Below are 25,630 nucleotides of genomic sequence, written 5' to 3'. Positions count from 1 at the left end.
ATAACCTAAATTATGGTGTTTTTTTCTTATTAGGAATCTCAAAAATGGTTTATCTGGTTAGGTGCTCTAAACTCATTTTGGAGAAATAAGGAAGGTGCTGATTATAACCTCAAGGCCACAAAAAGCAAGGCAATGAAGAAACCAGAAAACAACTGGGCAAAAGCACACAAAAATCCAGCAAGTTTAATCTGCTTTAAAGGCTCGTTCTGAAGTCTCCATGAGTGAAAGGTTACAGCAATCCTGGATTTTGACTCTACAGTTGCTCCCAAATACTGAGTCCTCAATTCCCTCCAATTCTCCCTTTTTTCTGAGGAAGAAAATGCAATCAACTGTGACTTAATTCATTCTGAAAAATTATTGCTTTATACCACAAACTATTAAAATGAAATAAAAGTTACTTCACAAATCCAGCATTTGGCAGAGCTCAATAGCATTTTACTTCCTCAAAAATCTGCAACAAAGAACAGATCTCTCAAAAATGTGTGCAAGTGTGTGTGTGTATATATATACATAAAAACCTTTTACTCTTTAAATTCAATATCAATCAAAAAAAAAAAAAAAACCAAAAAACCACAAGCTGAGGTCCTGCAAAATTCAGTGATAATTTCCTCTTTTAGATGAAGCCACAAAGCAAACAATAAAATATAGTCTCAACTAGTTTCCACTGTATTCATCATAACACATTCTTTTCCCCTATTAAAAGAGAGTTAACCAAAAGTCATAATGTATTCTGTTTATATTCAAGTGTCTGAATATAGAAAATGTTCTTAATTAATCCAGAGGGCCACGCTCAAAAAACAGTTAAACATATTATGATCCCATATTTTTTCTCCACACATTGCTTTCATGTTTATTTGTAAGCACTAAGGTTTTTAAGCCTTGAAATCTATATCCTAGATATTGCTCTACTCTCCTAGTCAGAGCTAATGAGCTTAATGAATTACCAGTTCTAAATTTAATACAAACATTTCAAAGAAAGAGATAAAACATTCTTCACAATTCAGAAGTTTCTCTGACCTATTTATGAAGAATATCACTTAACAATTTCATTAAGGGTGAGTAACAGCTGGTGACATGGCTGTGTCCTAAAGTGTTTTTCTCTCTTAATATTCTGCATCTTAAGCAATCGAGCTTTCATAAGAAATACTTTAGTTAGTGGCAGTCCCTCCTTTGGGGAGAAAAAAAATGTCAGACCACATTTTCTGTATTTTGCAATCTTGTTTTCAGGAGTGTCATGTTCCTGTTTTATTAGCATGTAGGGTAAACAAGAATGATTTGCTGATGCTATTGAGAGAACTTCTAAGATTACAGTCTTTCTATTTAGATTTTGGATGGAGCTTAATATTAATGCAGGCAGAGACATGTATATAAATTCAAAATAAATTAATTCAATTTATCTTTTTCTTTATCTCTGCTGCTAGACAACTCTGAAGGTTCTATAGTGCCTGAGACATATAGCTGAGCTATTCAGGTCTAGATCACAGGAGCTCTTCCTTGCCCGGATCCCCACATTCCAATCACCCCTTAACACACGGCAGAGCGCGTTGCTCAAAGATGACTTCTCAAATGCATCCTTCACTCATCCAGATTAAATGACAAGGCACACAGGCACTCCACAGTGCCTGCTTTGGCACTCAGCTGCCCTCTCCAGAGCCCCACGTGGCTCTTGGGGACCCTGTGTGACACCTCGTGAAGAGTGGAGCACCGAGCAGAGCTCTCGGCCGCTCTCTGGTTCCGCGATCGGAGCATCAGCGGGAGAAATGCTCACGTTTGATACTTGGTCAAAAAGAAATTACCCAGAACCCTGAATCCATCCCCAACAGAATGAAGAAATGAGTAAAAAGCCCTATTTTTTTAGGCTTAGCAAATTATTAGGGTAGTGGAATTAGAAGATTCAAGATTTCCAGGAAATAAGAAAAGATTAAGGGAAATTAAATTCCAGGTGTGGATGAAACGACGTCCTTTTAAGAAACCTCTTTATGTATGCAAAGAAGAAACATTAGGGAAAACTTCATGAAGGCAAGGGAAAGAATAAGCCTCTTACACAATTATTTATTTGATACTTTTGCTAAAAAGCTGTTTCTTTTTGATAGCCCATCAATGTGCAATCTCATGCAAAGAAACTCCTGAAGCTCCAAAGTCTGAACCTAGTTACAGAAATACAACCAAAATCCACAATTATGCAAGCCAAAATCCAGCTCTTCTGGAAAGACACCCCGAATATTTGGCTCACAAATGGAATTAATGGAAACTGCAATAAAGTTCTTACTGATTTCTACCAGCCTTTTGGTTTAGAAATAGAACTTTAAAGAAAATGAATCAAAACAACTTTAAAAAAAAAGTAACATCAGAGGAAATATATTCTTTTTGATTGATTTGATAAAATTCCAGCAGGGCTGATAGAAATTTGGTCTTAAATATATTTTGCAAATACAATTGAATGAGTTAGTTACATCACGTCCCTTAAGGTAAACCCAGTTGAAAGTTAAAATGTTCTCAGCAGAAGCTGGGGACAGCAGTCAAGATGGCCATGTTTCAATATACTCACAATTCTCAATGAGGTACCCAAACATTCAAAGGGAAGTGAGGGCTCTGTTATTTTCATTCTTTCATTCAGCTTTTAATAGACAGACTACAAAGGAGAGGGGTTGAGATTTTTTTTCCTCCATAACTCCATTTGATTACCCTAATAAACTCAAGAAAAACCTAAATAATATCTGTCACAAGTCCTCTACCTCACCTCCCAGGGCACGATGAAAGGCAGAGATTTACAGGAGAAGCTCGTGAGACCCCTTTTTGGGAAAGGCAGCTTATCAGCAGTTTTCTGATTTGATGAACATTCTTCAGTCAGCAACAATGTCACCTGCAGCACTAAAAATCCACTCTGCGAGCGCTTGCAAGTCTGTGGGCAAGTCTGGTTTTGTTAAACTCAGCCTGAGCAGCCCCCCCTTCCCTTAGCTAAAGGGGATCCATCTCCTACCAGAGTTATTTCAGCATCCAGGCACTAATCCGTCATCATCCTTGCCACAAAGGCAAAGCCTCCACTCCGTGTGCCTGGTGCCCCGGTGTGAAGGGACAGCCATCTGACAACTGCTGCTTTCACAGGGGGTGAAACACAGGAACACCATGGTTCATTTAATTTCTCTCCGTGTTCCCGTTTGTTCTTCAAATTCTCCCTCCTTTTCTGGGGATTCATCACGGCTAAGTCAGCACTGCTCTCTTCACACAGTGTGGCATTGATTTAAAAAGAAACTTGGAGGACCCATTTGTTTCTTTATTTCCCATTGCAGGCATATTTCTAACCTAATTCATCTCATCAACGAGAGGCAGCAGAATTCTTTTTGATTTCAACCAAACCTAACAAAACCAACCGGCATTACTCAAAATGCTGCTCCAGTGCAAAGTACAGACAATTAATTATTTCCTGAAATGTCATTCTGAATTCACTTGTATCCCTAAGTAATTAAGATAATTGTATGACCTTTCTAGGTGGCTTTCAAGATTGTCAAGTAAGTTATTCACCACAGATTATTTATCCACAAACACCATCTACAAGTAGCCTGGGAAAACCATGGTTTTCTCAGAGAAGCAGCACCTGGTCCAGCAGAGCTCTGCTTTGGATGAGAAACCCTACACTGGCATCTACCTGCTGTTTTCTCCATCACTCACAGGATTGCTCTGCCAAGGAGAAGGTTCTCATGGAGGGTTTGATAGATTTCCACCAAAACCCTTTCATGCTGTTCATGGTTTGACCTTTCATTTTAGGGCTCTAACTGTTGTTTTGTTTCATCCTGCTGACATTGCAATCATGTATGTGGAGATTCCTTTATAAATAACCAAAAAAAAAGAGAAATCCCCTACTGTGGAGCCCCTACCCCTGCCTGATGCTCCACTCTGGACCTAATCCAGCAAAGCACTCTGCAGTGGCTTTAAGTGTTTTTCTGGATCAGGGCCAGAACACTCCATTCTTTACAGGATCGAACTTGCTGGTGGCAGCTTGAAAGTTTTGCAATAAAAGTACAAACCAGTCATGTAAACTTTGGTGGAGACCATTCCCTCCACAGAGAAGGAGGGGTGACACCTGATTTACTGATGTCTGTGGTCATTTGGTTCCCAGTCACTCCCACACTGCAGTGACAGCTCATAACAGCTTAGATAAAGAAACTTAACAAAAATATGTTGTAGCATTTCTTAATGGCCACGTCCCTTGAAAGACACCTAGGCAACGGCAGTGGCAAGGAGAATCCTGTAACATCTCACTCACTGCCACGCTCAGAATGACTTGTTTTCAAGATCCAGTCTCAGGCAGTATGGCAAGTCCATCGTTATCTACAGAAATTATTTGGAAGCAGCTGAGCTATGATATGGTTTCATGTCAGCTGTGAAAGGCACCGAGAAAATCCCACAGACTTCCCTATTCAGAAATGCCCCTTTGTCATCTTCAAGGACATTTCATGACACAAAAATTGGGAGAGCCTTCAAAGTGGCAGAGGTCAGGGTTAGATTACTGGTCAGGAAGAAATCCTTCCCTCACCTGAGGGTGGGTAGGCCCTGGCACAGGGTGCCCAGAGAAGCTGTGACTGCCCCTGGATCTCTGGAAGTGCCCAAGGCCAGGCTGGATGGGGCTTGGAGCACCCTGGGATAGTAGAAGGTGTCTCTGCCCATGAGGTACCTTCCAAGCCACACACTATTCTATGACTATTCAATTCTATTAATTTCATTTCAGCAGATAAGGAACTTTTTCCATTTTCAAGCCACACAGGATGTCAAGAAACAGCATGAACAGCTCTCCCATTCCTCCCCCACACTGCTGCAGTTGCTCCCAGGGCATTCAAGCTGTGCCATCACTCAGGAGAAGACCCTTTTCAGCCCTGGGGAAAGCTCCATGTCCCAGTGGGCTCCCTGCCCACAGCCACTGGCCCTCCTGTCTTGCTTGGACCCCTCCTAACACCATCCTCCTGAGGATTACATTAGCACCACATGGTTCATGTTTTCTTTTTCCCCTTTCCTTGTCTCAAAGGGGTTTCTTCAGGAAGAAAGGTAACGAGACTAAAGGCAGTATAATGTGACATTAGGTCTCTCTGCCTTTTTCCTAAGGTTTGCAGGAGAGAGAGGCACAAAGTGCAGTTTCAGTCCTGCCCCCACCAGCCCACATTTGCTCCTTACCCTCCATCCCCAGGCTCCCAAAATCTCTTTTACCATGCAGGTGACCGAACGCTTTGCTCAGGAACAGGAACTTGCATGGATGGACCTTTTGTGCGCTGGCTACAGACCAGATAATCTCTCCATGCATCATTTAATAAGAAAACCACTTCCCAGTCCTCACAGGCCTATGCTACACACGACACACTCTCAGCAGAATCTGCAGCCTGAAACCTGCAGGGGGAAGAGGAAAAGCAGCGAGCAGGATCGTGCTGCCTTCACCCTGCGTGTCTCCCTTTGAGCACACTGCCCTCTACACTCAGCTCACATCTCCAGAGCCTCTGAAAATAATGGTAATGGTTTTGCTTCCCTTGACCTCTTGCTCCCTTATAAATCAGAATCCTATAGACCTTTCCCTCAGTGCGAGGGTCCTCCTTTGTATCCGAGCCTGTGAAGGTGGGTATTTTTTATCAAGGCAATATAACCACGTGGGCGTGCTGCTCCCTGGCTTCAGGACCTGCTGCAGACCAGCACCTCGGTGCCTCTGCTGGGGGAGTAACTCCATTTATCTTCATTCACCGAAGAGGAGCAAAATAATCACTCAGATCCTAGTTTAAATTTCAGCCCGGTGTTAAAATGAGCTCATTCTCTGTGATCAGAGAATCATTAATCACAGGTTTGATTACAAAGCAGAGCCTGTTTGAAACTATGTTGCCTTGTTTCCCCAAATTATTGGAGAATGTTCTAAATTTGGGGGATCCAATTTGGGCTAATATTTTAAGTCCAAGAATTAGCCTTCACTGATACTTTTTTCCATTAATAGCTTGCTGTTTCCCAGGAGCAGATTTTTCCCTAGAGTGGGACCCTTTTGTTCCTCTCTAGTCACTCAAATGGCCTTTGAAATTTGTCCAATTGATCCTTGCTTTGAGGGAGTCCCAGCTGATGTTTTTGGCTTCATTTTTAGCATTTTCAGGAGTAGGAGAAGTGCCAAAAGCCTATGTAGAAGAAGAGACAGCTACAAAAGGTTCTTACCACCCATATGTGCTCAAGAAATCCTAGGGCTGCTCTAAATCTGACTGTGGGTCACTTGGATTCGTGTACCTGGGGATCCAACTATCACAAAGGAACCAACAGCTGTGCTGCCTCTAATCCGCAGGATTTCCAACTGGAAATCAAACTGGAACCCAGTCTCTAAGCTTCAATATGCTTTAATTGCATTAAATACAACCCTCATCGATTCCAGGAAAGAACATTAAAAGAGATTTCTGATATATTTCTATTTGCTTTTTCTGTTACAGCCTGTAGTACGCAACAAAATGCAGCAATGTACACACTATGACAGCATTCATCCAGCCATACATGAAAAGATATATTATGAAATCTAATGTATTGATAAGTTTCCTATTCTGATCTTTGTATTCATCACACAGTCATTATTTTTGGTTCACTGTGATATTTGAATATATTTATCTAAACTATTGCAGGCGATTTGGTAAAATTAGAGATGAGTAGTGCAGCAATGGTAGAGGAAATATGGAGTAAAAACAGCAGGGATAAAAATGCAATAACTACATGAGCTTCACTGTTCTTTGCCTCCGACATCTACGTCTGCAAAAGTGCTCTTTGATGTTATGGCTACAAAAGGTAAAAATCAAAGTTAGTACAGACATAGAGTAATGATAGATTATCTTTTCATGTCCCCTTTGGATCTTAGAAAAATAAAGACAATAAATGTGAGAACTCAGCTGTGACAGCAAACTGTGTCAGCAACTCTGACCTGAAATTGCACCCCAGAATTGTAGTCTCAGGGTAAAAGGGAAGCAAAAAAAAATCATTAAAACTTACTAAGTAAACGTGCAAAAACATCTACAAGAATTGCCTTTACAAAATCATATCCAGCATATACACTGCAATCAAAATGCTCTCAAAAGCTCTCTCCTGAAAGGACTGTCTTACAGAAAAGCATAATTAACATTGATGTCACACTCCTGCAAGTCATCCGTTGCTGTTTGCCACATAAATACCCTTGTAGAAAATAATATTAATATTCCTAGGCAAATGCTCAGTCCTCTCTAGTGGACCCCACATTAGCACATCGCTTTATCCTGCCTACCTAATTCCTTCTTTCGGATTTAAACAAGCCAAAAACTCACCTTATGCTACTGCAGAAGCAATTTTTATTTTTGAAGGTTAATCCAACTCAGCAGGATTTAGGGATGGCACTTTTGCTTGGTCGTAGGCATGTTGGCTCAGGCCAGACAGCTGTTTGGACATTCTCCACTGGGAATCTTGCCCTCAACACCCACAGTTGATGCACATACATGGTCTACTGGCTGCCTACTTCCATGCCCATCTGTTCACATGGCATGGTGCCCACTCACAAGTTCGCTGGATCCTTGCCCTTAGTGTGTAGATGCCAGGCAATGATGGGCTTAGATGGGCAGCCTGCAAAATACTGAAAGTGATCATTTTTTTCCTGTAGGAAGTCCTTCCTCTGCAATAGCACTGAAGCATGGGCACCACATGCTACCCTACACTTAATAACACCTGTGGACACATATGTGCCAGGAATGGGAAGGGAGGGGGGGTGTACTCGGGAGGGAAATGCAAAGTGGAATTATACAAAAAATTTGCAAGGATTCCTGTGTAAGAATTTACTCTCCATTGCCCGTGGCAGTGGAGGGACACCCAGGTTAACTGGGAACAAAGTGGCTCAAGCAGCAGAGCAGCACAGCCGTGGCCACGAGGGCCAGAGCAGCCCCTGGGTTACCCTGATTCCCACTGCTGGTACCCAAATTCCTTTAAAACTGCCTTGGGTACTGCACATCACTCAGCAGCCAAAGCGTGCAAAAAATCAAACCCCAATCGTACCAAAACCAGGGTGAGCTAAACCCAGACCTGTCTAAGCTTCAACACACGTTCCACATACACCATACAGCACAAAATATTCCGTGAGAAGCCATGGACCCAGTACAGGTAGATGGGAAATAAGTCATGTTAACCAAGATCCCTTTTAAATTGTGTCATTGTCCTTTGGAACAATAACTGAGCAAACTTCACTTCATAACAAGAGATTATTTCAGGTAACTTATTAGATAAGAAAATTTTCTCCTTCTTTCTTTTTTCCAAGTCCAAAAATCAACCTTATTGCAGCTATATTAGGACAGAGCTGCAATTTAAAATTAAAATATCATTTTTTTCCCTAGTTCAATTAACAGTAAATCAACATAGAGCAATGATTTTATTGCTCAAAATAAGCTACTTAAAAATAACACTTTGTTAACTATTTCAAAAAGGTATATTTTATTTACATTTTAATTGAAATTATTTGAATTTTGTGCCTACAAATCCCAAGGTATTTCCACAGCCATCCATTCTTTAGTTGTTCTTCATACATTGTGTGGGGGTAATTAGAAAAGTCATGGAGATTCTGCTCTTTGAGTAGATGAACTGAACTTTTAGAAGAAGGAGGGAAGGGGAAATCAAGGAGTGCTCAAGCAGAGAGTATTTCCAGTGGAGTCTTTCAGGAATCCTCCTTCCCACCAACACTGTGGTGAGCAAACTATCAGTCCTACAAACAGGCATGGAAAACTGAGACACTGAGCTGCAAATACCCATGAAACATATTGATAAAATTACTCCAGCAAGTGCTTTTTACTCTTTTTTCTTCCCCTTCCCCTTGCTGAGTGCACCCCAACAATGCTCCAACAATTTTGGGCGTGTGCGAGCAGGCTGGAAAGAGAGATAAATCTGCAAGGCTGGAACTGCAGCCTGGCTCGGGGCTCTCACGGAGTCAGCAGTGAAAACCTGTGCTCGGAGGCACATTTAAGCTGTGTCTAACTTAGTGTTTACTCTGGGGTGACTGGATTTGAGCGAGCTGTCCCTGCCCCAGAGAATTGTTTGCTGTGCAGAGACATCAGTCTTGTCTTTGAGCATGCTCCGCCGAAATCACTCATGTGTGGCTGCTTGATCTGTTTGGGTCTGGACATATTGTCAAATCCTTGTGTCCAAGTTGCACGGGAGCAGTGCCTAAAAAGCCCTGGCTCCAGAACGAAATTAGATTTATACAGAACATGAGCCAAAAGAGTCGCTATGAACATCCGGTGACAAAAATCAAAGAATCGGAATAAAAAGTGGTCTGCTCTGAATGTTAAGCTTAGTTCAACTTCTTTAAGCTGAAGGAAAAAGAAACCACTAAGACCACCTCCTCTCTAGCTTTTGGGCTGTTGATTCCAGGCAAAGCAGAGGTGAAACGTTGGCTTTCACAGTGGAAAGTCCTTTGTTTTCCTCAGTGCAGAAATTTCCACAAAGAACCTTTTTGTGTGATTGAAAGGAATATCTTCTAACACAGGTCACGGCTGACAGCCCCACAGCTAAATCTTATTAAAAACTGTTCAGAGACCAAAATTAGAGGCTGTAATACAGAACCACTTGGATACCTGTCAGATTGATAATATCTAGATGACCATCTAACTTGCCACCTGCTCTCCCTTCCCTTTGCACTAATAACCTGAATAAGCTTGTGAATACTTTTTCCCCAGCCCTGTTGGCTCATATTAGTCTTTCATACCATCAAGACCTGCAATCTCTTAAAAAAGTCAGTTTTGCGTATTAGCATTGTTCAGAGGACCAAATTACAGATGCAGCACAAGAAAGAATGAAGCAAAGTTTTCAAGCAGATTTTCCCAGGTGCCATTATAAGCATTAACATGAAAGAAAGAGTAATCAAGATAATAACTGATCTACTTCAAGTAGCTTTTTAAGCAAATGGGTAATTTTGCAAAGGTCAATTAGCAGGACGACTCCTTCCTATTAGATTTGACACCATGATATTCAGCTAGGAAAAGAATGAAAATATTTAAAAACCTAACTTTTCTCCCCTCTTCCTTGGAGATTTCTCAGTTTTATTTTTAATCACAACCTTGCAGCAAACCAGGTAGGACAGCAGTGATTACTAGTGCTGCTACCCAGCTCGGGGATTCTCCACTTACAATTTGCCTTCATTTCACACAAAATTAATATCCTAGCATTTTTACCACAACCTGCTGACACAGTAAAACTGTGATGATGTAAAGGTTAGGGCTTGGTTGGGGGTTTTTCAAATACCAAAGTTAGTTCAAATTTGTATCAGGCTTCGGGATTCTTGATGAGATTCTTTGTCATAACATTAAAAAAAAAAAAAAAAAAAAGAAAAAAGAAAAAGAAAAAGAAAAAGCACAATCTATTTGTGTCTTGGCAAAATTAAAACTACAATTGCAAAACACTATTCTTCATATTGCTTAAGTGCTATTTCATTATTTGCCCTACAAAGACATAGAAACATTTCAAAAAGATCTACTCCACAAGTTGGGCCATGTCCTGAAGAAAACACTGGGGACAGGGAATATTCCTGACCCAAGCACACTGGACCTCCTGATCTTATCCTCCTGTGGCATCACACTGACAGCAAACCACATAATGCTAAAACAGCAGATAAAGGAAGGAAGAAATGGAATTATCCTGTTTGAAACTTCTGAAGCGTCTAGACAGACTGAAAATTGCCCCTGATTTGATTTTCCTAATTCTGTTCTGATAGAAAAAAAGTCAGCTATTTTTCAAAATGTTAAAAAAATACTCTCAGCAACACAAAGATCACCCACTGCCATCCAAGATGTGGGCAGCACTTACTCCAGAGAAGTAATTTACTTTTATTAAAAAACCCAAAATTATTACATCTGTATAATTTCTTAAAAAACCCAAACAACCATCAAGCAACTCAAGAAAAATAATTAACCAAAACATGGTTAGAAGCTTTGGTGGCACAAGAAAACAGGATTTTGACTGCATATTTCAGTGCATATATGACGTTGTACACACATATATACCACACTCTCAGCAAAGTCACAAATATACATCATGTAATGTAGGGAGAAAGGTTTTGATTTATCACTTTTGTGCTTGGTTTCTTCCTCTTTCACCCCCAGTTCAACAAAAGCTTTCAAACAGCACCTGCCACTGGATGGCTTCTCCACCCCATGACATGGATGAGGAATCAAGATGGCACCATTTATGAAAATGTTTATATAAATATTTTATCCAAACTGTGCTGGACTCAGCATATGCTGAATTTTTCTCTCTGATATCTCTCTGGAAGGAACACATTTCTTGGTTGAAGGCATGAAAACATGAAGAATTTACCAATTCTCTTGGTAGTTTCCCACTAGTCTTTTGCAAAATGTGCTGTAATCCTCATTTTATTTTGGGGGGGTTCCAATTTCCTGACATTTCATCTTGTATACCCTTTTCCCACTATGTTAAAGAACTCTTTGGTGCCCAGTGTTGTCCTATAATGTAGGAAAGAGGGAAATAATTCGCCTTTCAATTGCTTTCAATAATTTAAACATGCTGAGGTCTGTAGGTCCTTCATTGTCAAGACAATTTTTCTAACCTCTTTTTTTTTTTTTTTGGTTTTGCCTCTTCCTTGCATAATCTTCATTACTTTAGAGCCACTATTCTGACTTTCTACTCATCAGTGCAACTGACAGACATAAGAATTTGCCATCTCCCTGCTTCATTCTCACTCACAATGGTCAGCTCAAACTTCTTGACCCCAAAACACCCAAAACAAGAGCCACATTTTACAGCAAAATCCCAGAACACAGTTCCTAATTCTCGTGCAGCACAGCCTGTTTCCCATATATACATACATTTGGATAAATTAAAATACACTTTCAGTCATTAAGCCATCCGGATCACTCTCCACAAGTGCCTTTACCCAGACCTATTTGCCACTCCATCAATCTTTGCTTTATTTTCAAATGTTATTAGAACTGTTCTATTTACTTCCATATCATGGATAAAGAGAGTGATTAGTGTCAAGCTTAATTCTAGTCCCTGGAGAACAACTCTAAAAATTCACCCAGTTGAGGATGATTCCCCAGGGACTACTTTCCAAAACGTGTAAATTAATCAGTTCCTAATCCATTTAATGTGTGCTTCACTGATACAGCATATAACTAATATTTAATCAGAATGTCACGTACTATTAAGTCGAGTGACTTAAAAACTTTCACTGCACTTCACAAGTATGGCTCCTTTTCCAACCAGACTTACATCAAAAAATAATCCATTTGGTTGCATTTTTTTTAAATGTTGTTTGTTCAGTTATGATGATTGACATCAATGATATTTCTATTTTTTTTTTTTTAATGAACCCTGCAACACTTTCCATTAATTGACTCAATACTCTTATAGGATAATTTGACTGTAAAATTTTCCAAGTCATGCCATTTTCCCTTTCTGAACACTGGCATAGTGATTGCCCATTTTTTAAATTTTGTAATTTCCATGACAACTAAATATTTACAATTTAAATGAACAAGCATGGACCACCTCAGAAAACTCTGTAAGGTTCTAGTAAGACATTTATTTAGGTTTCCTAAAATGTTACCAGATATTGTTAATTTCTTCTGAAATTAACATTCCACATGCTTTTAGCCATTAATAGGATAGAAAGTTTATCATCAGTTTCTCACAATCAAGCCAAGTGATTTTAGGAAAACATCAAACAAACCACAAACACAAACCCCTACAAATATTTGTTCATTATTCTGGTTTTTTCTGCATCACTGTTATAAGCCTCATCATCCTAACAGCGAGACTGTAACAGCACAGAATTAAGCTCTTAAAAATAGAGATAAAACAAGTTTATTGAAATTATTTCTATGCACAGAGTTCAGAACGTAAAGAATTTTGAAACCTTCAGGACACAGGGAATGCATCAGTTTTTCCCAGCACTGCAGGGCTTGCAGGATTCCCCTCAGGGTACAATACCTGGGGTGAAGCTGGTTGTAGGGAAGGTTTTATACACATTTTATCATTTGGCTTTTCACTGTGTAAAGGACCTGTCTTTGCCTGTAACAAGTGGCATTACAAAAAACCTGTCATTTAGCCAATATAGCCCAGTTTGTCACTGCCTAGGTTCAGTGACTATAGATTTATAAATTGCTGAATGCACAGTACACCTTATAGACAGAACAAAACTATCTGGACTTTACAGCTTCTGTGTGCTAAAATAATGAAGTTGATTTTGCAGCACCCAGCATTTCATAGAATCATCCCTTTATCTGTGAGAAAAGTCACCAAATCAAAAAATGGGATATTTTCCCTCATTTATACAGGTGCACGTAGACCAGGAAGGCAGAGGCAGGCTGGTGTACTGTGACATGCTGATTTTTTAAACACCTTGCAGGTTTAAGCGTGTGTGTGTTACAGTGGAGCACAAGGGAAGATAAATCCACCTAAATTATAATTCCTTCAGTCACTTATTAAACATTGCCATAGAAATGAATTTGCAAACTATTTTCCATTTGGAATTTTTACATTCCAAAGTCCCAAAATTCACCTTAAAATGTTCTACAATGTATACAATGGGCCATTTGCTTCCCAGCTCAAATACTCCAAATACTGTAAATGGAGTCTGACCTAAATAAATCCTACCCCAGATTTGAAGATCATCAGATCCATTACACAAAGCCATTCGGGCACAGACAGAGTGGTGGTTGCAAATGTTCAGATAAATTAGCATAAAGGCACATGTATCTCTAATAGGTTAATAAGTACAGCCAGTGGGAAGTGGGGATGGTTGTTTGCCTACAGACCACTGTGAGAGTTCATCGTTTACGGGGGGAACGCACGCAGAAACGTGGGGCGGTGATTTTCCTTCCCCCGCTAAACGTCATTATTTTAATAATCACCGAAAGATTAGGAGGTAGCCAAACGGCGTGGGTGGAATTCTCTTGAAATGGCTTGGATCTGCTTTGCAAGTGATGTTTTTGCAAGGCTAACACCCCCTGTTTTGTAGGTCACATGGATATCCACAGACTGCGGATACTGAAGGCGCTTGTCCTTCAGCCTTCTGCCTCACCACATGATTGAGCATCCATATACCTTACAACCATACACCCTGTCGAGTGTTATTCTCTTACATATCACAATTTACCTCGCTTCCTCCACTCAAACATGCAACCAAGCTGAGCAACAAGCTGCTTCAGCTGCCATGTCATTTCAGTTTTTACACATCTTCTCTTTTTATGTGTGCTCTACATCTCCGTGATGTCTCATCTCCCCGTTCCACTGCCATAGGCTACGAGTCAGGAACAAAGCTCAGGCTCAATGTCAAACAGAGTGAAAATGGGAAAATATCATAGAAGAGAAAATTAATGGGCACAAACACAGCTCTGAAACTTCCATCCTTGTGGGCTTTGCAACTTTCCATCGTTTCTTGGCAAAATATGAAGGAGAAGGGAGTAATAATATTTCTACAGAAAATGCCTCTAGAAGGTATTTAGCTAGGGAAGATACAAGCCCAAAATTTCAAAGTGGAAGTGTTATGCTTATGTCTATTAAAAAACAAATAACCTTGGAAATGTGCAATCAGCCCCTTTCATTTGAAGAATTAATTTATTTCCACTCTCCACTATTTTCCTGCTGTCCCTCTTTCCTCGCCTGACCACCGTGGTTTACCAAGGTTCATATTCCCAAAAATGCCTCAGCAATAAATAGTCCCAAGTCTGACACACAGGAACAGACCCTGAGGCCGGAGTCCTCTGCATGAACTGAGGTCTCTCCTTTCAAACAGGAAAGTTTCAAGGTGAAACACACACAAAATCTCTCTTGTCAACAGGTTCACTAGTTAGGCCTTTAAAACAAAAAATTTTGCTATCAACTTTTCTCACTGATAATTTTTTTCCTGTGACAAAAAAATTTGGGTTTCAGGGAAATTATGACGTTTGCAACCCACATCATAAAAAAGCAAAATTAACCACACAAGCCTCAAAACCCAGTATTGTAAAAATGGTTGATCCTACCCACATGGACATGGCTGGCAAATTCCACAGTATTTAATCAAGGTCTTGGATATCATTAAACATTTGAAGACTCTGAAATCTAATTCACAGCCTAAGACTTTTTTAAAAATAGAGATTGTATTTTTCTGCAAAAAAAATAGAAGTCCCAAGGCGCAATAATGCAAAGGAAAAACAGTTTTATTCTTAAATTGTAGAATTATCTTGCCTAGAAAGTATAATCTTGTTTAGAAATCTGTATCTCTCGTTGCCAAATGAGCCACTTTTTTAAAAAATAGCACTCCTCTTTTTGTCAGTGACTAAAATCAAACACAAATGCTAGTATGCCAAATATTAACATTGGTATTTATTTAGATCCAGGTACTTGACTTATTAGCTAAATTATTTATTTAAGAGGTAACACCATACTTCATGTAACCCCATCCTTATTGTGTGCAAACCTTACCTGAATATATTATGTGCAAGCTTAATAAACCTTTTCACTTTTCAATTTCAGCCCTTCATCTTTTCACTGTTTGAAACATATAATTTATTTTTTGTACTAACATGCTGTAACTGAGCTCGCTGCAAACTGTGTATATACTTTTTAATATCTTTCAGATGAACAAATCAGAGTCAAAAAATAAAAAGTCTTCTTTTTTTTGGGTGGGGGGGTGAATTCATTCATGATGCATTTTCAGTCTGTTTATTAAGTAATCATATCTGGGTACAAGTGTCAACACAATTTACGTTTTGAATAATGTGAAGCAGATAACCTCAATTAACAAGTAATTAGAGTCATTTTCCTATTAAGCAGTTTCCCTAATTGTTTTTGAAACCTGGAACTAAAATTGTAATAAATAATAAGCGGCCGAAACATGTTCCTGCATTAGTTTAATCCAGGCTCTTCCAGCGGAGCCTGGGAAAAAAAAAAGCAGAAATAAGAGCTGACTCCTCACAAGATATTGAGAGCAGAGGGAAATATTTTGTGGCTGTGGACTCTTCATAGTGAAATCTTCTGTTGTTTTTTGTTTTTGATATTATTCCCTTTCCTTTCCTTCTCTCTTTTCACTCTCACCATTTCATATATGAACTTTTAGCATATGGGATATTTGACTTAATCATTACTTAATCAGGGAGAAGCCATCCCCCAGTGAACACAGAGGGGTGATCTCAGCTGAACTACATTTTACAGTAAAACAAATTAATTTGATCCCTTACACTCTACCTTGTCAGCACAATATGCCTGTCTTTATGCAAAATAATAAACATCCACCAGTTTTTCATCACAAATAGAACAATTTCTGTGTTTGCTGCTAGTCATCAAAAAAAAAAAAAAGTCCTTCACTTAAATATTAGTCTTTAAATAGATACCTGTCATATCTCAAGCACAATAAATAAGCTTAGAGAATTTTAAAATTTCACATGTATTTCTCTGCTCACACTGCATGGTCTCATGGAAAACACCTAGGCTGCAGCCTGTCTGCCACATCCAAAAATGGGGGAAAATAATTTTCTAGCTGAAAACAAGAAAAGATCCAGCAGCTGCTCCTCACCCTAAGCCAAAACAAACAAGTGAACTAAAAACTAACAGAAAAGCTACACAAAAATCCCAAGGAAAAAGAATAAAATAAATAAAAAAGCAAGAAAAAGGAGATGAGCAAGTGCAATAAAATGGGGCTGCCCCATTCCTGGAAGTGTCCAAGGCCAGGCTGGATGGAGCTCGGAGCAACCTGGTCTGGTGTCCTGCCCATGGCAGGGGATGGAACTGGGTGAGCTTTATGGTCCCTTCCAACCCAAACCATTCCCTGGTTTTATGACTCTATTCTCTTCACCCACAAACTCCAGCCTAAGCTGGAGCCTCCTGTCCTGCAGTTTTATCACAATTTATCACAATTTCAGCTGCTAGGAGGTGCCATTTTCACCTGAAGGTGAGGAAAGAGACAGAATTCTTGTAGGCCATGAAGGAACCGAGGTACCTGAGCCCACTCAAAAAGGCTCTTGGTACATTTCTAACTAGACTTCACCCTCCACCCCACAAACATTTGGCTCTTGGCTCCATGTCTACAGGAAATTTTGCCAGCCTTGGAAGAGTACAAGACTTCTATTTACTCCATTTTTTACAAAATTTCAATAAAGCAGTAAATCAAAACCAGATCCCTCAAAATAAAAATTAAAAACCCAAGGAAGACAGCCTGAGAAATTCCAGGAAAAACTGGCAGCTACTGAAGGACATGATCTGTCCAGAAGGAATACAAACATTTAAATAACTTGCTGGAAATTAGACTTGGTGAAAAATACCATTGATTCCTTTCAAGTCATTTTATTAAAAGGTCTATTAATGCTTGGCTTGCACTTTGTGGCCATGAGAGATGTTGGAGCAAAGAGCTATCAAAGGTGGCTATCAAAGTTAGGTTTTTTCCATTTAACTTTCTCTAACTATTAAGCTGCTCATTTTGTGGAGACAATCATTAGTGTCTTTAATGTGAAACAAAGCTTCTGGATAAGAGCTGCTAGCTGAAGATCAATATGAAAGATATCATTTCAGTTACAGCTTTAATAACTGTAACAATAGGGAGCCTGGCATTACAGCCTTTATGCATTAATGTAATTTAGAATCTACCAGGTACAAATCTTATCAAACATTAGCAGTGGCTGCATTGGGATTTTCTAGGTAAGGAAACTGTGTGATAAACGGGAAGTGTTTGAAAGGTAAACTTTCATGTAATCAGGCTCATCTGCCATAAAAAACATGAAAGAATTTACATGAGGATAGTGAACAAAATAAACCAAAAAATATTCTGGGAAAAGGATGGACTTTTTAAAGGAACTAGCGGTTCATGTGCTCAGAGTGCACTAGGATGTCTCTCTTGGTTATAGCAACACAAATGTGACCCACGAAATTGGAGGACTGGGAATTTCAGCCAAATTCAGCACAACTAAAGATTCTCTGCAAACCACCATACACAGAAAAACAAACCTACCTGGATGTGCAGTCAGCTAAACCCCAAAACTGATGAGGAGCTTTTTCCTTGGCTGCCAACAAAGCACCAGAGACCAGGAGCACAGCCCTTCCTCCTGCCACAATTCACAGCTCCACCCAGCAAATTTACCTTTCCCACCCCATTTCTCCCCACCCACCTGTCTCCACATCCCTCTGCTCCCTACTTGCTCCATGCTTTTCACAATGGGCCCAATTGCCCCAACCTTTTCCAGGTTTTTGAGATTTGCATGGTGGTGTCAACCTTAGTATTCTGCAACAGTTTATCTACAGTCGTGTTATTTCCTTTCCCAGCTCTCCAATTTCTTGATTAAAAGAAAATTTAGAAAACAAAATACAAAACTCTCCCCACCTCTAAAGCAGAAAAAACCAAGAAAAGATAATCAGGCCTGAAAATGTTAAAATACAAATTTTGGATCTTCCATGCAAAGATATTCTTGAAACCTGATGCAATCAATTGGCAGTTCTTTAAACAATTTGTCTAACTTGTGTCCAAATGTCTTCAGGTTTTAGTGCTTACAGGTGGCTACTTTAGATTTACACTTTAATTTTGAGAAAGATCTAAACTGGGAACACTGAATTTTCAGTTTATCATTTGCTGATAAAAAATGGAAAGCTCAAAGTTAAAGTAGCCAACTACTGGAAAGAGTTGGCACCTGGCATTTTAATTTTTAAACATTGGGGGGTTTTGTGTAATGAGGTTATAAAGTAAGAGTCTGACTTCAGGACCACAATCAAGAAGAACGAGCTCTTAAGGATGACAGAATCACTGGTGGGAAGCTCAGTTGGTCCAAAATCCAGGTTTGGTCCAAATAAACAAACAAAAGTTTGGATGCTTGTCTGGGTTTTCTACCTGCCTTGGGGCTAGGGATGTCATGAGAACAGATTCTCTCATCACAGCTGCAGCACTTCCAGTCCTGGCCGTGGATGAAATATCCAGGAGAACAATCTCTCTTACAGAGCCCTGGGGCAGGGGAGGGAAGTAAGGGAAAATAGGATGGGGATTTCACAGCCTTTCAAAACTGATTCCAAAACTGGGGGAAGATGCCGAGATTAGGAAGGAAAGCACATTTTTTACTCTACTTGGGGTTTGGCTGTGGTCTTCAATGCCATTTTTTAGTGCAACTGGCAGAGCATGTGGCAGCTCAGAGAGTCAATAATCACAAAAAGAAAGGTGTAGCTGCTTCTAAAGTTTAGGCATAGTCAGGACTGTCCTAAAATAACAAACATAACTTAGCTGCATGGGTCTATGACATGGAAGTAAAAAAATTGATTTTTTTTTTTTTTTTTTTTTCTTTTTTAATAGGCTCTATTTAGAGAAATTAGGCTCTTTCTTCCTCTCAGGGTGTTGGGTTCTGGGCCCTTTGGAGGGGGAGGTTTCAATCCAGCTGTGCCATGGCTGTGTGTCTGTGCAGGCACACCCTTAGCTACAAAATCTTGGATGATAAAGACCTATTTCCATTAGGGCTATGAATCTCACCAAACAGGAAATCAAACAGAAAATAAAATATTACCACGTTAACATGACAGGATCAGATCCTGAAAAAAAAAAAAAAAATAAGGAAAGGTTGACTTCAAAGGAAATTTGATCTGATTTAGGGCAGGAGAATGCTGCTGTCAACTATTTGCCTAAGAATAGGAACATTGCCTAACAAGGACACTCTTGTCTGTTTTAAAACCCCTCCTCAAGACATTAAACAACGTTTATTCAGCGTGTGCATACACAGTGCAATAGCACACGTATTTAGGGCATGCACAAAATAATTTGATCCCCATTTCATCTCATTGGCACTGCGAATATTTCACTGCAGTAATAAAACAAACAACAAACAAACAAAAAACCCCTGGTTCTTTACCTCTCCTGTCATGTTGCATTGGGTCACTCGGTGCCACACGATGTGATATCGTGTAGCTCAATGCAAGGAGACACATGTCCCTTCTCATTGGAAATTTAAAGAAATGGAGCTTACTTTTCCCCTGTGGGAAGCTATGCAGGTCAGGTGCCCAAGACTAGCTATGGGAAGTTTGATATAATCTCAGTTTCAGTACCTACATATTTCAAATCTGACGGCGTTTTTCGAAAGGAAATGTGTTAGATGCCACAATTCAGCTGCAACAGAGTATTTAATAAAGATAGCATAAAAGGAATATAATTCCTCAGCTTATGTTCCCTGTCACGGTGTGCACTGACACAGATTCCCAGAGAGACCCCTTTAAACAACACTTTTTAAGCATACTTCTTGAAATATACAGCACAGAACACACAGGCCCTCAGAGAAACCCAACGCCGCTGAAAGCACAGGGGTATAGAATCAAGGGAAGAGAACTGATTAATGATGAAGCCAAAATAAGGCTTTTTTGGATGAAAAATAGTGAAACAGTTAAGCACAGAGAGTATAGATAAGGAAAATGTACAGGACCTGGGGCCAAGTTCTCCTCTCAGTTACACTAGCATAATTGTGGAATAATTCTGTTTTAATTAATAGAGTTAATATGATGAGAATGGAATTATCTACATAAAGAGCATGATTGAAACGTAACAGTCGAGCCAGCTTTGAGGCAGCCTCTTTAACATGTGGGAAAGAAATATACATTCTCCACAGTCCCATTTTACAGGTAGAGAAACAGAAAAAAAGACTAAAAAATCCCTTTGGCAGGTAAATGTCCAGGCTGGGACCAGGGAAACATAACAAAATCCAGTCCAGCTCCTTCTCCACTTGGTTACAATAAATAAATACAACTGAAGGCTATCTTGGAAGCCGAGTGAAATATTCTGTATATAAAATTACCTTTCTAACATCATGGCATTGTCCTATCTCACTCCTGAATCAAAAAGATGCAACTTTGTAGTGCATTGGACTGTTTAGCATCATGATGGCAACTTCATTGTCATTAACATGTCTGTATATTTGGATGCCATTTCTTACAGGATAAAACAGACAAAAAATCAGAAAACTGAGGAGTAGAATCAGCGGAGATTTTATGAAATAAATTTTTCCTACTGGTAAAAACCACAAGGAGTTATGGTATGGACTCTGACATGATGTTAGTATAAAGGCACTGGGATCCTTGCAATTTAAATCAGATGTTAAGATAGAGAAAATAGTATTACTTGGAAGGTTCTGGTTCGTTCAAACTTTATGTCCAAATTTTCTTAGTCTGCTCCATTGCCTTACCAGGACAGCTCAAAGGCAACACTCTGCAGAGTTTTGGAGCAAGCAAGTTTGAGCTACAAACTTCTGATTCGACTCCATGATGGTTCTTTGGGATTGAACAAGACCAGATGAAGGAGAGGAACATTTAGAGCTCTTAGAGTTCTCCTCATTTCACCATTTTCACACATTTCTGACAGAAAGGATGAAGAGGGGTGTCTCTTACTCCCTTTTCCTTCTAAGTTGCTGTTGATTCCACAGACACAGTCCCCAGTTATCAATGAGAAATTACAACCTCAGCCCATGCCTGTACTCTGCTCTTAAACATCACATTTTATATGATGTGGACAAAAATTAGTATTACTGCTCTTCTATAGATGACAATAAAATCAATAATTACTAAGGAACTCCTATTTACACCTTGTCTTTCCCCGTGTTCTGTGAAGAACTACCAACAATACCTTAGAAGATATTTTTTGAGTTTTTCTCTACTTTCCTATCAGTATTTCAGTGTTAACAAGTGAGAGTGGGAACTCTGGGCAATTAAAGGCTGAGTTCAGGGTTCCTGGTCCTGCCTGAAGCTCTCGCAAGGTCCTGCCCTAAGCAGAGGCACCCCAAACCCCAGATCCTTGAGAAGAACCAGCCCTGCCATCTCATGTCCCCACAGCTCCTGCCACCATCAGACACTAAAAAGGCTGTGAAGAGATTAAAAGAAAATATGGAACAAAAGAAGTCAAGCATGGAGTTTAGATGGTAACTTAAATAATATTTTCACAACCAAGTTTTCATTTTTTTCCCCTCAAGACATACATTGCAACAGAGAGAAGTGTCTCATCTGAAAAGAAAAAAACCTATTTAATTTCTTTTTACCCTTTTTGAGATGTCCTATCAGCTTAAAAATATTTTTATATGTATCTACACCAAGCTTTTTGTGAAATTCAAAGGGATTAGTAGACTTTGAGGAATGTACTGATCTTCTCATAAACCACCCAAATTGTAGAAAACTCCACTAATGATAAAGGAATTGTTTTCATTTTTTCACCAGATATTAGGAACACAACGGGGAGGGGGGCATTCATAAAGGCGATGCAAAACTTCCTAACGCTGCACTCAGTCAGGAGACATTTCAATATTGAACATCCTCTCAAATAATTCCATTTTTGAGCAGCGCACGATGGGAGCGCCGACGTTTTAGAGCCGGTTGCTCTTCTAGCTAGCATCTCCCCAATTTTTAAAGGGAAAAAAAAATTAAAAAATAAAATAAAATAGAAAGGGGAAGGAAAAGGGCGGTGGGGGGGGGAAGAAAGGCGTTTGGCACGGGGTGGTGGGCCCGGGCTCAGCTGCTCCAGCTGCGATCCCTGGTGCTGCTCTGCCCCCTGGTGCTGCCGCGGCCGCAGAGCAGCCGCCCGCAGAGCATCCCCCGCTGTCACTTCTCACTTCTCCGCCAAGTTCAAGGTCAGTGCCTAGCTATTTTCAGCTCATCTCTTCTTGATCCATGCAGAGAAATGACAAGGTAACGTGATTTGGGGTCAGCTGTATTACAGGAACCGTTACATAAACGGAGAAAGTGGAAATCAATCCCGGCTGACAGTGTCTTCGGGATAATCAGCGCTCACTCCATGCCGCTGTCAGCTCTCCTGCATCAAACACCATGTTACTTCTGTCACATCTCCTTAACAAAACCGGAGTCTCACTTTTGGCAAAGTAAATAAATATTTCACTCGGGCTTGCGTTTAATTCATTGTTTAGAGAACTTTAACACTTTGGACTTGCAAAGAGTCCCCATTTGGAGGAGAAAAGACAGCTTACCCTGTCAGGTCCATTACTGCCTGCAAAGGGCGCTGGCAAAGATACAGTCGACTCTTATGGAACACCCCATTCCTCATATTTTGTGCTGGATTCCTCTGAGAAGACGATTGCCCTCCAAATCCCCGTCACCGAGCAGACCTCGCCTATCCCAAAGCGCTCCACCTAACCCACGGTCACCGTGGCCACATCACGGCCCTTCCCCCCTAACCTTCCAGGACACCTTCCCTCAATTTGTCTGATTATTACGGCTCCATCTGAACCGTTCCCTGCCCTGAGCAGACGTCCTCCCCGTTATCAGCGGATCGTTCCGCGCGATGCGCCGCGCTGAGCCGCGCCTCGGCGGCCGCACACGGCTCAGGGCAGAGCAGGGATCCCATCCCACCCACGGAACGGTCTGCCATGATATTAGCTGTCAGTGGATTCAAAGACGGGGCTCCCGAAGCCATAAAATGGATTAGAAGCAATTTAAAAAAGAATTAACAAACTAGAGTAAGAGTATACTGTCAACAAACAAATGCTTCATCATAGCACTGTAATTTGGAATTTTAATTACCCCTCTGCTTCTGTAACAAAACAATGTCTGAACTGGCAGCCATTTGAATCTCTCACAGGTCATTGAGCATTCTAGTTAATTACTCTATGAATAGCCTGTTTTTCTCCCCTCTGGAAACACGTTTCTAATGGCAGTCAAGGTCTGACAAATGTGTCATCTACATAATTAGCTAGGAAGCAACACAAAACATTAAACATGCTTTGTGCCGACAACTATCAAAACATTTCATTTGTTGTCAATTATTCATTACTTTGTAGGTTCTGAAGGGGTTGTTATTATGAAAATAAGTCCAGATGCTAACAAGGTTAGAGTTTTTTATTCAAATTAGTAATCAGAGGACTAACTTTAAAAAATGTGTCTTGTGTACGTTTATGGCAGCGTTCAATCAGCACTAAATTATAAACGAATTTAGCTAAGTTCAAGTGAAAATAGCCATGGCAGAGCACATACACTAATTTGTGGAGTTGCAGCTCTCTTTGAAGTTTTAGGATCTAAGCTGAAGTAGCAAACTTTCAGAACCTTTGGCAAGACTAATTTGTGCTTGGTAAATAGAGTAAAGATTTTCACAGCATGAGATAATGTAAGATTGCAGAAAAAAAAAAAGAAAAAAAGGGGGAAAAAAAGAGGGTTTTGAACCTTTTTTCTACCCTTCTGTCACACTGAGTAAAAGTCAAAATCAGCAATTCTGACTCATATAATATCTCGTCTGAACTTCGGTTTGGCTTAACAAGGAAGCCAAACCAGTTACATTCACCATTCCTTTAATAGAGCTGAAATGAAATTATCCTCACTTTCAAGAAGAAATAGGTGCTGGTTATTTCCTTTTGCTATGATCTCATTATGATGCTGCCTGTCAAGCTACGCAGCTGAAATGGTACAGTGAAACTGTGGGGAGGAGAAATAAATGGGGAGTTGAACAATAAAATTAACTTCTTCCTTCTTAGCCAGGATTATTGCAGCTGAAGTGCTATGATGTAAATATACATTAAAAATACCTTCTCACAGGGCATATTTAAGAAAATAGAAATGAAAAACAAATATTATTCACAAAAGCAAAAGGCTTGTTTTGAGCCCAAAAACACACCTGCAGGCAAAATATTGGCCCTGTAAAAAGGCTGGGAGGCAAACCTGAGAAAAATCGCTCATGGAACGTGAGCTGAGACCTCAAATGGGCTCATGCATTAATATTCTACTTTTAACCTTTAAGTCTAACTAATTTTTTAAGACTTTATGGTATGGAAAACATCCATGAGCAGGTAGGGGCTCATCTGTGCAGGCTGAGGGCCCTGCCCCAAGCCAGAGCAGCTCCTCAGGCAGGGAGCAGGGGACAGAGGCACTGAAATGAGTGAAAAACTGGAGGCAAGGGCCACTCTGAGAACAATCTGTGAGCACGACACCCAGCAGAGAGCAGATCTGCATTTTCAAAGCACAAAACCAGTCTGAATACAGTAAGGGGACATATGACACACTTCATTTCTCATTTTCCTGCCCTGGAAAGGAGAATGACTAATGTTACTAACCAGATTTGTTTTCTTTTACCAATATTCGTGGTCAAGAAGTGAAACTGGGCTGTGTTTGTGGAGCCACTGCTCCCACACCTACCCTGAAATACTTGGAGCAAACAAGGTGTAAGCTTGCATTTATTAACAATTCCCACCCTTGTCATGGGAAGCTGATATATTTTTCTGTATCTGTCCCAGTGCTATTACATGATTTGTGTACACCTTGAAGGGAACACAGCATTTTTCCTTTATAGAGACATGGCTGTATCTATAACATATCAGTGTGTGATGATAAAATTTGCAGAGAATAAAGCCTGGGCAGTCACTATTAGATCACAGTAAAAAGAATATTTTTCAAAACTATATCAGGACAAGGTTTTCTGCTCTTAGAAATATTTTGTCAAGATTTGCTTTTTCCTCCAAGAAAAAAAGTAAACTGGGGGAAGGAAAAAAAAGAGCTATCCTCAAAAACTTTCCCTAAATAAACTACACTATAAAAGAAGCTCTGATGATCTCACAAAGATTGAAATAATCCCTTTTTGAGCTAAAACTACCCATAGCAATGAAACTGAAAATACTCTAAAAGAGGGTTGGAGACTGTCTTGTAATTAACATTAAACAGATAACATATTTACGAGGAAGTCAAA

General features: G+C 39.9%; 1 protein-coding gene across 2 annotated transcripts in view; it reads right to left on the bottom strand.

Moving 5' to 3' along the window:
- The window catches only part of ARHGAP15 (Rho GTPase activating protein 15), a 322,319-nt gene that overhangs the window by 275,276 nt on the left and 21,413 nt on the right, over window positions 1–25,630 (bottom strand). The window lies entirely within an intron of this gene.

The sequence above is a fragment of the Prinia subflava genome, chromosome 6, assembly GCF_021018805.1.
Source record: "Prinia subflava isolate CZ2003 ecotype Zambia chromosome 6, Cam_Psub_1.2, whole genome shotgun sequence".
Taxonomy (NCBI): domain Eukaryota; kingdom Metazoa; phylum Chordata; class Aves; order Passeriformes; family Cisticolidae; genus Prinia; species Prinia subflava.
The sequence above is the reverse complement of the archived record's forward strand: the minus strand, read 5'-3'. Positions and strand labels throughout refer to the sequence as shown.